Source organism: Canis aureus, chromosome 15 (genome assembly GCF_053574225.1).
Source record: "Canis aureus isolate CA01 chromosome 15, VMU_Caureus_v.1.0, whole genome shotgun sequence".
Lineage (NCBI taxonomy): Eukaryota > Metazoa > Chordata > Mammalia > Carnivora > Canidae > Canis > Canis aureus.
In genome coordinates, this window is record NC_135625.1 from 51,281,426 (window position 1) to 51,294,994 (window position 13,569).

Below are 13,569 nucleotides of genomic sequence, written 5' to 3' on the forward strand. Positions count from 1 at the left end.
ACAGAAAGTGGTAGTTTAACAAGATATGTGATCCTGTTTCTTGCAAGATCAAAAGTTGAATGTTAGCTCTACGGTGTCCCGGTAAATAATTTGTGCACATGGAGATGAAAATACTGGCTCTCACAGTTAATGTAATTTTATGAAACGAAAATGCTTTTCTAAGGCTTGTATTAGATTTTAATGCATCAAGCCAATAGTTTGCTCGTTTTCAAATCTTTTTTTTTTTTTTAAAGATGTTATTTATTAGAAATAGAGCAGGAGCAGGAGGAGAGGGAGAAGCAGGCTCCCTACTAAGCAGGGAGCCCAATGCAGGGGCTCAATCCCAGGACCCTAAGATCATGACCTGAGCCAAAGGCAGATGCTTAACCAACTGAGCCACCCAGGCATACCTGCTTGTTTTCAAAGGTATTTTAAAGTATAGGTTCTTTTTATTCTTGTTCATAACTTGTATAGGTGGCTGGGTCAAAAACATAAGTGGCAAAATTCAACCACAGTGGTTAACATCAATGGGAGGAGGATTCAAGATGACCTTGGCAAACTGGACACATAAGGTAAGGTGTGAGGCTCTGTGGCAGGAGGGTAAGTGGGAAAACACTGGAATCTCTGGTCTGCCTGCCTGGCAAGAACTGTATATCATAGGGTGAATCTCGCCCCAGGCTAGTATGGCCTTGAGTGTGCCAGGGGCTGGAATGCATGGACCAGAACATTACTGAGATGTCTACTGGAGGGAAGGATGATCAGAAATGTCAAGTCTTGGGATACCTGAATGGCTCAGTCTGAGCGCCCAATTCTTGGTTTCAGCTCAGGTCATGATCTCAGGGTCCTGGGATCGAGACCCACATCTGGCTTTGCTCAGCATAGAGTCCACCTCAGGATTCTCTTTCCCCACGTGCATGCTTGCACACACACTCCTCCCCCCTCCCCAAATATATCTTTTTTAAAAAAAGAAAGAAATGTGAAGTCTTATGCTTCTATTTCAGAAATGGTTTCCTGAGTGTTACAGATTGAGGACCTGGGTTGATTTTCTGGGCTAAAATGTTAACCAACGCTCATTCTGAGCCACAAGTAGAGCAGTCTCTGCAGTGCTGGGTGTCACATGTTAAGGAGCATTGCCAACTTAGAGTAGTGGTTCTTGGAGTTCATGAGCTTTCCCTGAAATCATGGGCATGTTTTCTGGGGAAAGAGTTGGCTTCCGTTAGCTCTCCAGAGGACTTCAGTCCCCCTAAAGATTGAGTTGCTTAAAATGCCTGGTTGAAGAGGACACTGTGTGGATTAAGTGTCATATTGTTCCAGTCAGTTCTTACTATATGCCAGATACTGTGTACATGGTCACAGAGGCAGAGGCATTCCTGATCCTTGCCCTCAGGGAGCTTCATCTAGTGATGGAGCCGCAGGAGACAGTACTGCTACTAATAATAATGGTGGTGGTTTTTAAAGCATTAGTGCTATGGGGTGCCCTTAACCTTAAACTCTGTCATGTAGTGATGATGATGGTGGTGATGGTGATGATGCCTGTTTAATAGGTGAGGAAACTGAGCCACAAAATTTAAGTGATTTGCCCAAGATCAAACATTTAGTAAGTAGCTGAACGAGGATCTGAATTTTCCTGAGCCAGTACTCTTAATTGGGCCACTATATGGATTATTATTTAAAACAGTTGGGATAAATGCTTTGAGAGAAGTAATGGAGGGGAGAGCTTCTGTAACTGTGGGTGGGCATAGAGAGTAAAGAGAGTAAAGTTCTTCCCTAAAGAACTGTCATTAAAGCTGGAGTTAGGGACACCTAGGTGCCTCAATGGTTCTCTTTGAGGAGCCTACTTCTCCCTCTGCCTCTCTCTCTGCCTTTGTGTCTCTCATGAATAAATAAATAAAATGTTAAAAAATTAATTAATTAAAAAAAATTAAGCTGCAGTTAGCCAGGGCTGCCTGGGTGGCTCAGTCTGTTAGGTGTCTGCCTTCAGCTCAGGTCATGATCCTGGGATCCAGCCCCACAGCATGTTCTCTGCTCAGCTGGGAGTCTGCTTCTCCTCCTCCCTCTCCTCCTATTTGTGATATCTGTCTATCTCTATCTCTATCTCTCTCTCTCTGTCAAATGAATAAATAAAATCTAAAAAAAAAAAATAAAAAGCTGGAGTTAACCAGGCAGAGGGTGGGGGTTGAGTGGGGCAGAGGAAGAAGGGCAGAGTTTTAGTCAAAAGGAGTGACATGGGCAAAGCTCCTCAAAAGATAGGTGGTAGCTTGGTGCAGTGGCTGTATCTGGGAATGGTGACCAAGGCAGAGAAGAGTAAGATGGGAGTAAGCAAAGAGGTCACATGGGATTTATCTGTGTGCTGTCTATCAAGAACAGCCTCATAGGCCTTGGTCAAAGTTTCAGACTTTTCCCTAGAAACAGAAGAAGGTCACTGATGAGTTTTAAGCAATAGGTAAGGTGATCTTCTACACCAGGATTGACAAACGTTTTCTGTAAATATACATACCGTATACTCTTGTTACAGTAAAATGAGCCAGTGAAAAGCAAATGTTACTGAGAAAATCATAAGGAAGCACAAATACATTTATAATAGTGTGGTGTATTTATCAGAAAAAAAAAATCTGCATGTAAGTGGACTTGCACAGTTCAAACCCACGTTCAAGAGTCAGCTGTTCTCCTGCCTTTTGTAGCACACAAGCAGCTGGAGACAGTGCGTAAATGAATGTAGCCGTGTGCTAGTAAAACCTTATTTACAGACACATTTGAATTTCATCTAATTTTTCACATTGTGAAGTATTACTTCAGTATTACTGATTTTTTTTCAACCAGTTGAAAATGGAAAAACCATGTGTAGTTCATAGGCTGTACAAAAACAGACTGGCTGCATCGGGCCCCTGGTTTGTAGTTTGCTGATCCTCCTGTTCTGTCCCCTCCAGGAGATCCCTCCCATGGTTCTCTGAGGTGGATGGGGCAGTCAGGGAGTGGAAGTGCCGAGCCCAGCCACATGTGCCAGGGAGTGGTCAGGTCCAGGCAGGATGACATGACACAGTTGGGAAGTGATGAGGGGGGAATTGCCAAGACTGTGGTGTGGGAGAGGTTAAGAATAACTTTTGGGCGGTTTGCACGAGGCCCTTCATTGGGTAATGGTGCCATTGGCTAAAGGGAGAAAGGGAGACCAGGACCAGAGGATGGGCCAGATTCATTTATGTACCTGCCAGATTTGCAATACTCACCTTGCTTTCTGGCTGCTGAGGCCCTGTTAGGGAACCTCAGAACCCGCATGGTTCCCATGGTCCTAGAGATAGGTGGCTGTGCCTGCATTTGGGACTCTGAAGGTATGCTGCTCCTGGGTCCTCAGGTCACCCAACACACCTTCATGCTGTGGGGCTGTTTCCCTACTGCCTTGGAAACAGGAGGTTATTAGATGAACCTGACCCCACACATTCGTGCTCTCTCCACCAGGCAGGGGTGGTAAGGATTCGTGTACATCTACAAGGGTGTTCCTTGCTTTGGGGGGATAGGGAGCTGGGCTTCATCTCAAGACTTTTTTTTTTTTTTTTTTTAAGATTTTATTTATTTATTCATGAGAGAGACAGAGACAGAGAAAGGCAGAGGCACAGGCAGAGGGAGAAGCAGGCTCCATGCAGGAAGCCTGATGTGGGACTCGATCCCAGGTCTCCAGGATCAGGCCCTGGGCTGAAGGTGGCGCTAAACCACTGAGCCATGTGGGCTGCCCCCCCCCCCTTTTAAGTAGGCTCCATGCCCACTGTGGAGCCCAATGAGGGCTTGAACTCATATACTTGAGAACAAGACCTGAGCTGAGATCAAGAGGTGGGCTCTTAACTGACTGAGGCACTCAGGTGCCCCTAGACTTTTTCATTCTATATAACTGCTACCAAAATGTGTGAATGTGTTTCTATAAAATAAAAATCTGACCATGTTTCTGGATGACTATTATCCTAAAAAACTGGACTGTACCCAAGATGGACATACCTTCCATTTCTCAAACTTCTGTGGAAGTCTTTTTGGTAGGCAGCTAAGTTTATACAGTAGGATGTTCCTATACCCTTAAACCATAGTGTAGAGCAGCATTATCCAACAGGAATAGAATGTAAGCTACATAGGGAATTTAAAATTTTTCCACTAACCACATTAAGCAAATAAAAAGAAAGTTGAAATAATTGAAGTAAATGTTTAATTTAGCCCCATATGTCCAAAATATTATTTCAATATATATTGAATATTTTTGATATTATTATTTCTTTTATGCCAAGCTTTCAAAATCTTGTGTAAGTTTTACACTGTGTAGGACATATGTCAGGGCCAACCATGTTTCGGGCGTTCACTGTACATGTCCAGCTGCTGGGAGGAAGAGCACAGGAAGAGCAAGGAAGAAATTAGTGATCATAAATGGATTGTTGTAGATTCTTGACCTTTTGAAGAAATAATTTTTAATAATTATTCATGGTAGGTCTCATTTCATTTCCTTAATTTTTTGTTATTACTAAGTTTTGATGAGTCTTGAACTTCATGTTCTTTAATACGTTAAAGGTTGTGTTATAATTTGAGAATTTATCTGTTGTTTTCTCTCTTTTCCACCCTGAACCCCTGCCTTCTCCCCAGTTTTGGCCACATATATAGCAAAATTCATTCTTCATTGTTGCCAAACATTGAATTTCCTGCAGTTATCAGGTCTGCCCCCTGCCTTCCAGCTCATCTGTGTCTCTGATCATCCCATGGAAACGGATCTCCTGTTTTAAAACTCTGAAGGGGGGATCCCTGGGTGGCGCAGCAGTTTGGCGCCTGCCTTTGGCCCAGGGCACGATCCTGGAGACCCGGGATCGAATCCCACGTCGGGCTCCCGGTGCATGGAGCCTGCTTCTCCCTCTGCCTGTGTCTGCCTCTTTCTCTCTCTCTCTGTATGACTATCATAAATAAATAAAAAAATTTAAAAAAAAATAAAAATAAAAAAAATAAAACTCTGAAGGGAGATAGTTCCATAGGCTTTTTTGGCAGAATTTTGTTTTTCTTTTAGTTTAATAACCCTGACAGTTAATAAAATTCTTCATTTCTGTAGCTCAGATCTTTATGTTTTAATATAAACTTACCTCTTATATTCTCAGTGGCATACATCTGGTAGCATCATGCTTGGCAATAGTAGGCACCCAGGAAGTATTTGAATGAGTAATAATTTTATGAACCAATCTTGCTTGGTCATTCTATCTTGTCTTTGTTGTAATAATAATTGTACCTTCATTTTTTTCTCACCTAGCATCTATTTTTAAAAATTGGGAAGGGGGTGTGAGAAAGAATGAGATGATATCAGCCCTGGTTAACTCACAGGAACAAATGAAGTAATTCATATGGAAATGTTTTACAGACTCTTAAGAGTGTCTGGCTTGTAGGTTCTAGTGAACAATTAAATTGTGGATTGTCTGCATCACATGCCTTCATCTAGCTCTGATGGAGATGTTGAGGGAATGGGGTATGCTTCTTAGAATCATGGCGAACAGAACACACAAGAACTCCTTACCCCCTTTAAAATTAAAATGGTGGGGATGCCTGGGTGGCTTAATGGGTCAGGCATCTGATGCCTTTGGCTCAGGTCGTGATCCCTGGGTCCTGGGATTGATCCCCTCGTTGGGCTTCCCACTCAGTGGGGAATCTGCTTATCCTTTTCTCTCCCCCCCCCCCCCCCCGTCTGCCCCTCCCTCCTACTCCTGCACTCTTGCATGTGGTCTCTCTCTCTCAAATAAATAAATGAAATCTTTAAGAATAATAAAATAAGGTTAGAATGGTGAGGTAAGTGTATTTTTTTAAAAGGCTACCGTGGTGACCCTGAAGTGGGTGCAGTAGTTAGTAAGCATATAACTGGCATTGCGTATCACGTAAGAAGCACACTGTTGAACCTTCACACGGTTCATTGTTATTCTAGCACTTGTAATAACGAGGATTATATGTTCAGGTTGCGGTCCATTTACAGCCCCAGGTGATTCTGCAGACTTGCTGTTTGCAAACCAGGTGGCTTCATTGCTGTCCCTTCTATTGGTGATAACCAGAGAAACCCCTTCTTGGTACCCATGCCCTGTCCCTGGGACACTCTCAAATTGGCAGAATGCTGCAGAGATGATGACATGCTGGTACCAGGCTTTACTCCTTAAGAAGTCAGTGGCTTCTGCTTTTGTGTTCTCTGGAGCTACATGTAACACACAAGGGCGTGCCAGGAGAGGAGGACATGTGGAAGGTGGAAGACCCCATGGTCCCAGTGGAGGCTAGCCCCCAGCTACCAGGCAGTGACCGGTTACCAGGCAAGCAGAGGGCCCAGCTGAACCCAGCCTTGCTTGTGGAATTCGAGAACAGATTACATGGCTATTGGTATTAGCCACTAAGTTTTGGGGTGGTCTATTGTGCAACAGTGGATACCCAAGTAGTTGGTAATTTACTGCTTTAAAGGGGTGTATTTTTATACTTACTGATTTCTTTATCATGTTATTTTTTTTTTAATTTTTTTTTTTTAAGTAATCTCCACACCCAACGTTGGGCTCAAGAGTCACATGCTCCATCAACTGAGCTAGCTAGGGGCCCCTGTCCTGTTATTTTGAGGCATTAGCTGGAATAGTGATTAGTAGATGTCATTTTCTTAGATTAGAGATTAATTTATTAGATGTAATTATTGAATGCACTTTTATCCCAAGCTGATTATTTTAGTCTTAAGAGCAGTTGATAATACTACTACTAATAGGGACATTTAATGAGGACTTACTACATACCAGTCTTCCACACATACTTTCATTTAAACCTCACAGTCATCTATAAGGTAGGTACTGTAATTATCTCTAGTTTACAGTCAAGGAAAACAGACTCAGGAAAACTGCCTGCAGTAACATAGCTAATCACCATCCTGTTCCACTTAGTGAAAAGTAGTATGTCTTCCTCTCTTTTATACTTTTTTAAAAAATCAACTTTTATTGCTGTATAATTTACATATAGTAGTGTATGAGGCATTTTAGTAGAAAGTTATATGAGTTTTGGTTAGATTTATTTACTGTGCAACCATTAGTCCAAAATATAAAACATTTCTGCCAGCCCAAAATATTCCCTCATACCCCATCCCCACTCCCAGGCAAGCATCGGGCTGCTTCCCATCGCCATAGATTAGCTTTCTTTCTTTCTTTTTTTTTTTTTTAAGATTTTATTTATTTATTCATGATAGACACAGAGAGACAGACAGACAGAGGCAGAGACACAAGCAGAGGAAGAAGCAGGGTTCATGCAGGGAGCCTGATGTGGGACTAGATCCCAGGTCTCCAGGATCACACCCTGGGCTGAAGGCAGCACTAAACCGCTGAGCCACCCAGGCTGCCCTGGGTTAGCTTTCTTGTTCTAAAATTTCATATAAATAGAATCATACAGTAAATACTCTTTTTTGCCTGGCTTCTTTCAAAAAGCATAATGTTTTTGAGAGTCGTCCGGTTGTCACATGTGTAAATAGTTTGTTTTGGTTTTTTTTTTTGTTTTTTTTTTTTTATTGCTGAGTAGTATTCCATCGTATGGATGTGGCATGATCTGGTTCTCCTATCACCTATCATTGTTCCAGTACTTAACTGCTAAGAATAAAACTGTGAGAAGCATTTGTTATGTCTCTGTGGACATGAGATCATTTTTCTTGAGTAGATACCTAGGCATGGCACTGCACAGGCCACATAGATGTTAAGTATGTAATTTTGTTGGAAACTACCAAACTGTTTCTGATAACGTTCGTACCATTTGACACTTCAGTGCTCGGTATCCTCGAACTTTTTAACTTCAGCCATGGCTAATGTGGGTAGGTCATGGTGTTATTTGAGTTGTCCCAGTGACTAATGATATTGAGCATCCTTTCCTTAACCTGTTGGTAATTCACAGATCTTTTGTAAAGTGTCTGTTCTAAATCTCTTGGCTCTTTTGTTGGGTTCCTTTTGAGTTATTTTGAATAACAGACACAGAAGGTAGCTCAGTGGGACTAGGGAGCACACAGGGAAGTGGAAGTGATGGACAAAAGGGTTGGGGTTTCTTTTTGGAGTGATAAAAATGTTCTAAAATTGGTTGCAATGGTGATGGCACAGCTCTGTCAATATACTAAAGACTTCATTGAGCTCTTTAAGTGGTTAAATTATATAGTATATGAATTCTGTCTTAATAAAGTTGTTTAAAAACGAAAGGAATTTCCTGGGGCGGCTGTAACAAAGGACCACAAATGGCAGGTGGGGGGTTAGAAAGACAGACCTTTACCATCTCACAGCTGTGGGGTCAGAATTCTGAAATCCAGGTGTGCACAGGGTCCTGCTTCCTCTGAAGGTGAACTCAGGAGGGTCTGTTCCAGGCCTCTCTCCTTGGCCTGTACGTATTGAAATATTTCAGAGGCACCATTAACCCAACTATAAGGAATGGAGTAAAGGAGTAGAGAAACTAAGAATGTGTTCACAGCTATTTCAGGAGGAGGATTTGGAGGAGACTGGGAGGGAATGGGATCCAGGACACAAGGGGCCAGAATAGCATGTGTAGGAAGAAGATGTGGTCACGGCAGGTGACCTCTGAGGTTAGGCACCACCTCATACACATAGCTATGTCCTCTAGCTCTGGCTCATCTTAAATATTCTTTAAATATTTAGGATCTGAGCTGTTGGAAGGAGCTAGAAGATTTGGGGATATCCTAGAGGCTGGAAGAGAAGGGTGACTTAGGGTGATGAGTTAAATTTGAATTTGTTTCCTGAGGACTGTTCTTCTTAAGCATTAGTGTGTGGCAAAATGGGGTGGAGCTGGTTAATATTCCCAGTAGGTTTGCTTGGGGCTCAAGAATGTGCATTTGTAGTAGGTTACCCTGGGTTGCTGCTGGGAACATATTTTCACTACTGCAGGAGGAAAGAGGGCTCCAGAGAGGATTCCTGAGGCCATAGGAAAGGATGGTGGGGGGCAGGGGGAGGCCAAAAGACAGTAGATGGAAAATAGTTGTTCACCAACGTGGTTGCAGAATTTTTCTGCAGCTGAGCTCAACAGGCACTCCAAAGGCAAATGATTTGATTAAGATCAGAGGGTTTTTCAAGGATCCCAGAGAAAGGAAATTGAAGGTAGACAAGAGAGTAGAGGGCAGTGATTTATCTTGGCACTTAAAGTGATAGGCAAGGAAGTGAAACATGGTGGAGATTGGAGATTCAGGATTTGGTCATTTAGAGTAGTATTTTTCTGACCTTTGTGACTGAGAAACCCTTTTTGCATTGTGACCCAGTCATAAATGTTTGTGTAACTGAAAGAAAAGTTTCCTAACTTTATTATTTGCAATCCACTACTGTGTTCTTTCTTTCAAAACAGTGCTGGTCATAGCTCAGTAATTTCACGACCTAGTGGGTTACAGCCCCTGGTGTGAAGGTACTGCTTCCAGAGATGTCCTGGATAGAAGTCAGAAAGTAAGAGCCCTGGGAGAGGTGCATCTGGGTAGCTCAGTCGGTTGAGTGCCTTCAGCTCAGGTCATGATCCCAGGGTCCTGGGATTGAGCCCCATGTTGGGCTCCCTGCTCAGAGGGGAGATTGCTTCTCCCTCTCCTCCTGCTCCTCCCTCTCTTCCTGCTCCTCCCCACCCCTTGTGCTCTATCTCTCTCTCAAATAAATCTTTTTAAAAAGGAGGGGGCACTGGGAGAGTATACCGTCCTGCTTATGATTGGTACGTGGGAGGTTGCAGGTGTTGGAGGCAGAGTCATCTGGGAGGGGTCACCAGCCAGTGTTTTCAGGTATGCGCATAAGGTGGCAGGGAGATGATCATCAGTGGCAATACCAGTGAAGCTTTGAAGCTAGACTGTTAGCTTATATATGTGGACATGAGGGTCCCATAAGGTGATGTTGAGGATTTGAGGTGAAAAGGAAGGCAGACGTCAGAACGGATTGTGTCCCAGATACATTACATTGTTCCCAATGGACCCTTGTGCCAAATGACTTGACAAACGAGTTGATAGATTGAAAACTACTCCTTCCCATTATGGTCCCAATGAACAAGTACTGTGTCAGCTGTTCCAAGAATGCTGGTTGGGGGGGGGGGGATGGGGGGGTGGGTGGAGGTAATATATAAAAGTCCAGGGCTTTCTTAGAATAATCATGAAAACTACTTCAAAATTAATCTGAAAGCTCTAAAATTGCCTGTTTTGCAGTAATCACAAGTATGAGAGATTAATCAACAACCTTGCAGGTATATCTTCTGTAGTGAAAATACTGGGTGAAGGAGCTTACTGGGCCATGTTACCCTTGGCAAGAAATACATAATGCTGTGTTTATACCTGGTAAAAGTTTAGAAGAAACTTATTAAAAACTTATTACTTATTAAACTTATTAAAAACTTATTAAAAATTAAAAATGATCTGTAGGATTTTTAAAGTTAGGATGGTTTTCAGCCTAGCTGAAGAGTATTTGGAAGTTAACTGTGGGACATTGGGATGTAGTTTTCACCTTCTTAGTACCATGTTACTGCCATAAAAGGAGTGATCCATGCCTCTCTTTGTGTTGATAACACACATCTGGGTATGCCGTCTGCCTTTCAGTTCATTTCAAGTCACTCCTGTATTGTTTTCATTCAACCTTTCTCCAGAGAGTTGATCTGGAATTTGAGGTCCTCCTCGAGTTGTACAAATTTATGAGCCTATTGAGAAAGAGCACGGTTGTTGCTGAAGCACCTTCAGGAAATAACTAGTGTTTCCGAATCTGAATTCGATCATGCAAAGGGCAAACTAAATGTGGGACGTTATAACGAGAGGAAAATGATCAAGTAAAGAACATCATTTGTACTTCACCAGTGCCTCTTGTAGCTGCACAAAAGCTCTAGCTAAGAGCCAAGCTGCTGCTTCAGAGGACCACGATGATGTCCCTGAAAGCCAGAAATTGCTGGAACCAGTGCTGAAAACATCATGAGCAGTGGGATTTGTTTGCTAGGATGAATATGAAAATTTCAACACTAGTTGTTTAATAATTCTAGTTTTTAATGGAAACAGGAAAAAAAAAACCTCCCGCTGTGTCATGTCAGTGAATGTAGTCTTCCTGTCCTTTCTTAATTTAAATAATTAATGATCTCCCCTTGGGGGAGAGAACCAGGGAGGAGGGACCCAGGGGAGACTCAGCTTCTCTGCAGTCCTGCCTTTGCTAATGGATAGTCTCCTTCTCCTGGGACCAAGCTAGATTGAGAAAGCCAGTTTGCTCCCTAAAGACTAGGGTTTTAAATTCAGGTGTCCCATTTACTCGTGAAGATGAGAGTTTGCTGTCAAGCTGCATTGTGGTTTGGGTTGGATACACTGTCCGCTTTGCCAGAATGATTGTGTTTTCAAAAAGTCAAATGTTAATTTAACCTGTCAAATAATTTCTGCCCTCCATGATGCAAACAACGAACTCTTCGATCTGTACCAGTAATTACTATTTTTTAAAAACATAGTCCACTTGTTTATCTGAAACTCCACTGTTGTACATAATGTCATGCTCTTATTTTTTTTTTAATTTTTATTTATTTATGATAGTCACAGAGAGAGAGAGAGAGAGGCAGAGACATAGGCAGAGGGAGAAGCAGGCTCCATGCACCGGGAGCCTGATGTGGGATTCGATCCCGGGTCTCCAGGATCGCGCCCTGGGCCAAAGGCAGGCGCCAAACCGCTGTGCCACCCAGGGATCCCTGTCATGCTCTTATTGAATATAACTTTCCTACATTTCCTGTGATGATTCCTGACGTCTTGTCCCCATCCTTTCACTCCCTTAGACCCACCTGGCACCGCTGCGGGCAGCTGTCCTGTCCTGTGTGCCCTGCCCTCCTCTTTTGGGGGGAGGTTGAGGGACTTATGTATACCACACTTAACCCCTTTCTTTCACTATTTTTAGTCCAGTTCTACTTTGGAAAAGGTGTAAAAATCCTTTTAATCCCTTGCAACTCTTGCCCATTAATCTTTAGAAAAAATTACCTTCTGCCTTCTTCCTTCCTTCTTTGCACTTATAAGGCAGAAGACCCCAATGGCCTACAGAAGTATATCAAAAGCCCACCAGAGGGCCTAGAAGTTCTCTTCTGAAGCCCAAAAGAAGTTTCTTCTCTCTTTTTTCTTTCTAATTCAACTTCTTTTGCTTCAAGCGATAGCAGTCAGCGTAAATGAGAATTTTCTTACTCCTTTAAATGTTTCAGTTTTGCTAATAATTTAATAGAAGTTTTTTCTTTGCTATTTCATTACATAAAATAGTTTTGCTGTATTTTAAGCTAACTGCCCTTCTGAGCTAGCTTAGGTAACGTGGTTTCTTAGGAACAGAATCCCTTTGAAATGTGTGGGCTTCTGGATTACCCCTGCATCCTGTATAGCACAGGCAGGCGTGAGGTTGGCTACCAAAATAAATATGGCGAACTATTTCTTTGTTCCTATTGAACTGTGTTTCCTTTCCACGTATATAAAATCGAGATCTTGTGTAATATCTGCAATGAGAGTGCCTGTAGGGCATGTAAGTTTTCATTTCATCCATTTGTTCAGAAACAAGAGTGTCTGCAGTGCCTCAGCCACCATTACTGGTCTCACTAGGCTAATGGGTTGAAGATAATGTCAATAATGTCGAGCACTAAAAAGAACCAAAACAGGATGACTGTGAGAGTGACCATTAGGGAGTGAGTGCCACCCTAGGTAGGGTGGTCTTAGTGGAGGCTTCTCTGAAGAAGGGACATTTGATCCCCCGCCAAAATAAGGACAGAAATGAGTCATGTGTGCAGAGGTCTGTAGACATGGCTAGCACAAAGGGACAGAAGGGATGTGAGTGAAGCCTGGGAGGTCTTGGGGAGGAAAGCGGTGGCAGCAGAGAGGTTAGGGCAATAGGCAGAGGGAGGACCTGGTGTTGTGGACCTTGGTGAGGAGATGGGAGTTTATTCTGATTGCAGTGAGGACTTGAAGCAGGGAGGTAACATTTAATTATCAAAAGCTCTTGTAGGCTGCTTTGTAGAGAATGATTTCAGGTTTTAATAATTCCAAAAACAGTGAACTATATGTTTAACTGCTCATGAGGATTAAAATAGGCCTGCCAACTTGGGGTTTTCTAGGTGTGTCTCCACAGCTCCCACTCTTAAACCACTTTATTAATTCATTAAATTCTAAGAGTATGGGGTCTGCTTTTGTTGTGAAAACGTGACCACCTTTCAGCTACCCTCTGCATGGGTTGGAGGAAGGCAAGCACAGCCTATAAACCCCAGGAGCAGAAGGTTCCTGGTACAAACCTGTCTCCCTGAAGATCTTTAGAGATGGAAGTTCAGTGAGACGCAGCAAGCCTGTGGAGCATGTGTTTAAAATGAACAGTGCTGTGAGGGGGCACCTGGCTGGCTCAGTCAGAAAAGTATGTGAATCTTCATCTCATCATGGTAGTAGATTCAAGCCCCACGTTGGGTGCAGAGATCACTTAAAAAATAAAATCTTGAGGTGCATCCAACTTGGTGGTACAGTCAGCATCCAACTCATAGTTTCAGCTCAGGTCATGATCTCAGGGCCCCACATCAGGCTCCACACTCAGTGGGGAGTCTGCTTAAAGAAAAATGTGCTCTGAGAATGTACAAAAGAAGAAAGCATTTAGGGTG

The 13,569-nt window shown here is 42.8% G+C and overlaps 1 protein-coding gene across 2 annotated transcripts in view; it reads left to right on the forward strand.

Moving 5' to 3' along the window:
• Nucleotides 1–13,569, forward strand: part of RHEB (Ras homolog, mTORC1 binding) — a 44,026-nt gene that overhangs the window by 9,157 nt on the left and 21,300 nt on the right. The window lies entirely within an intron of this gene.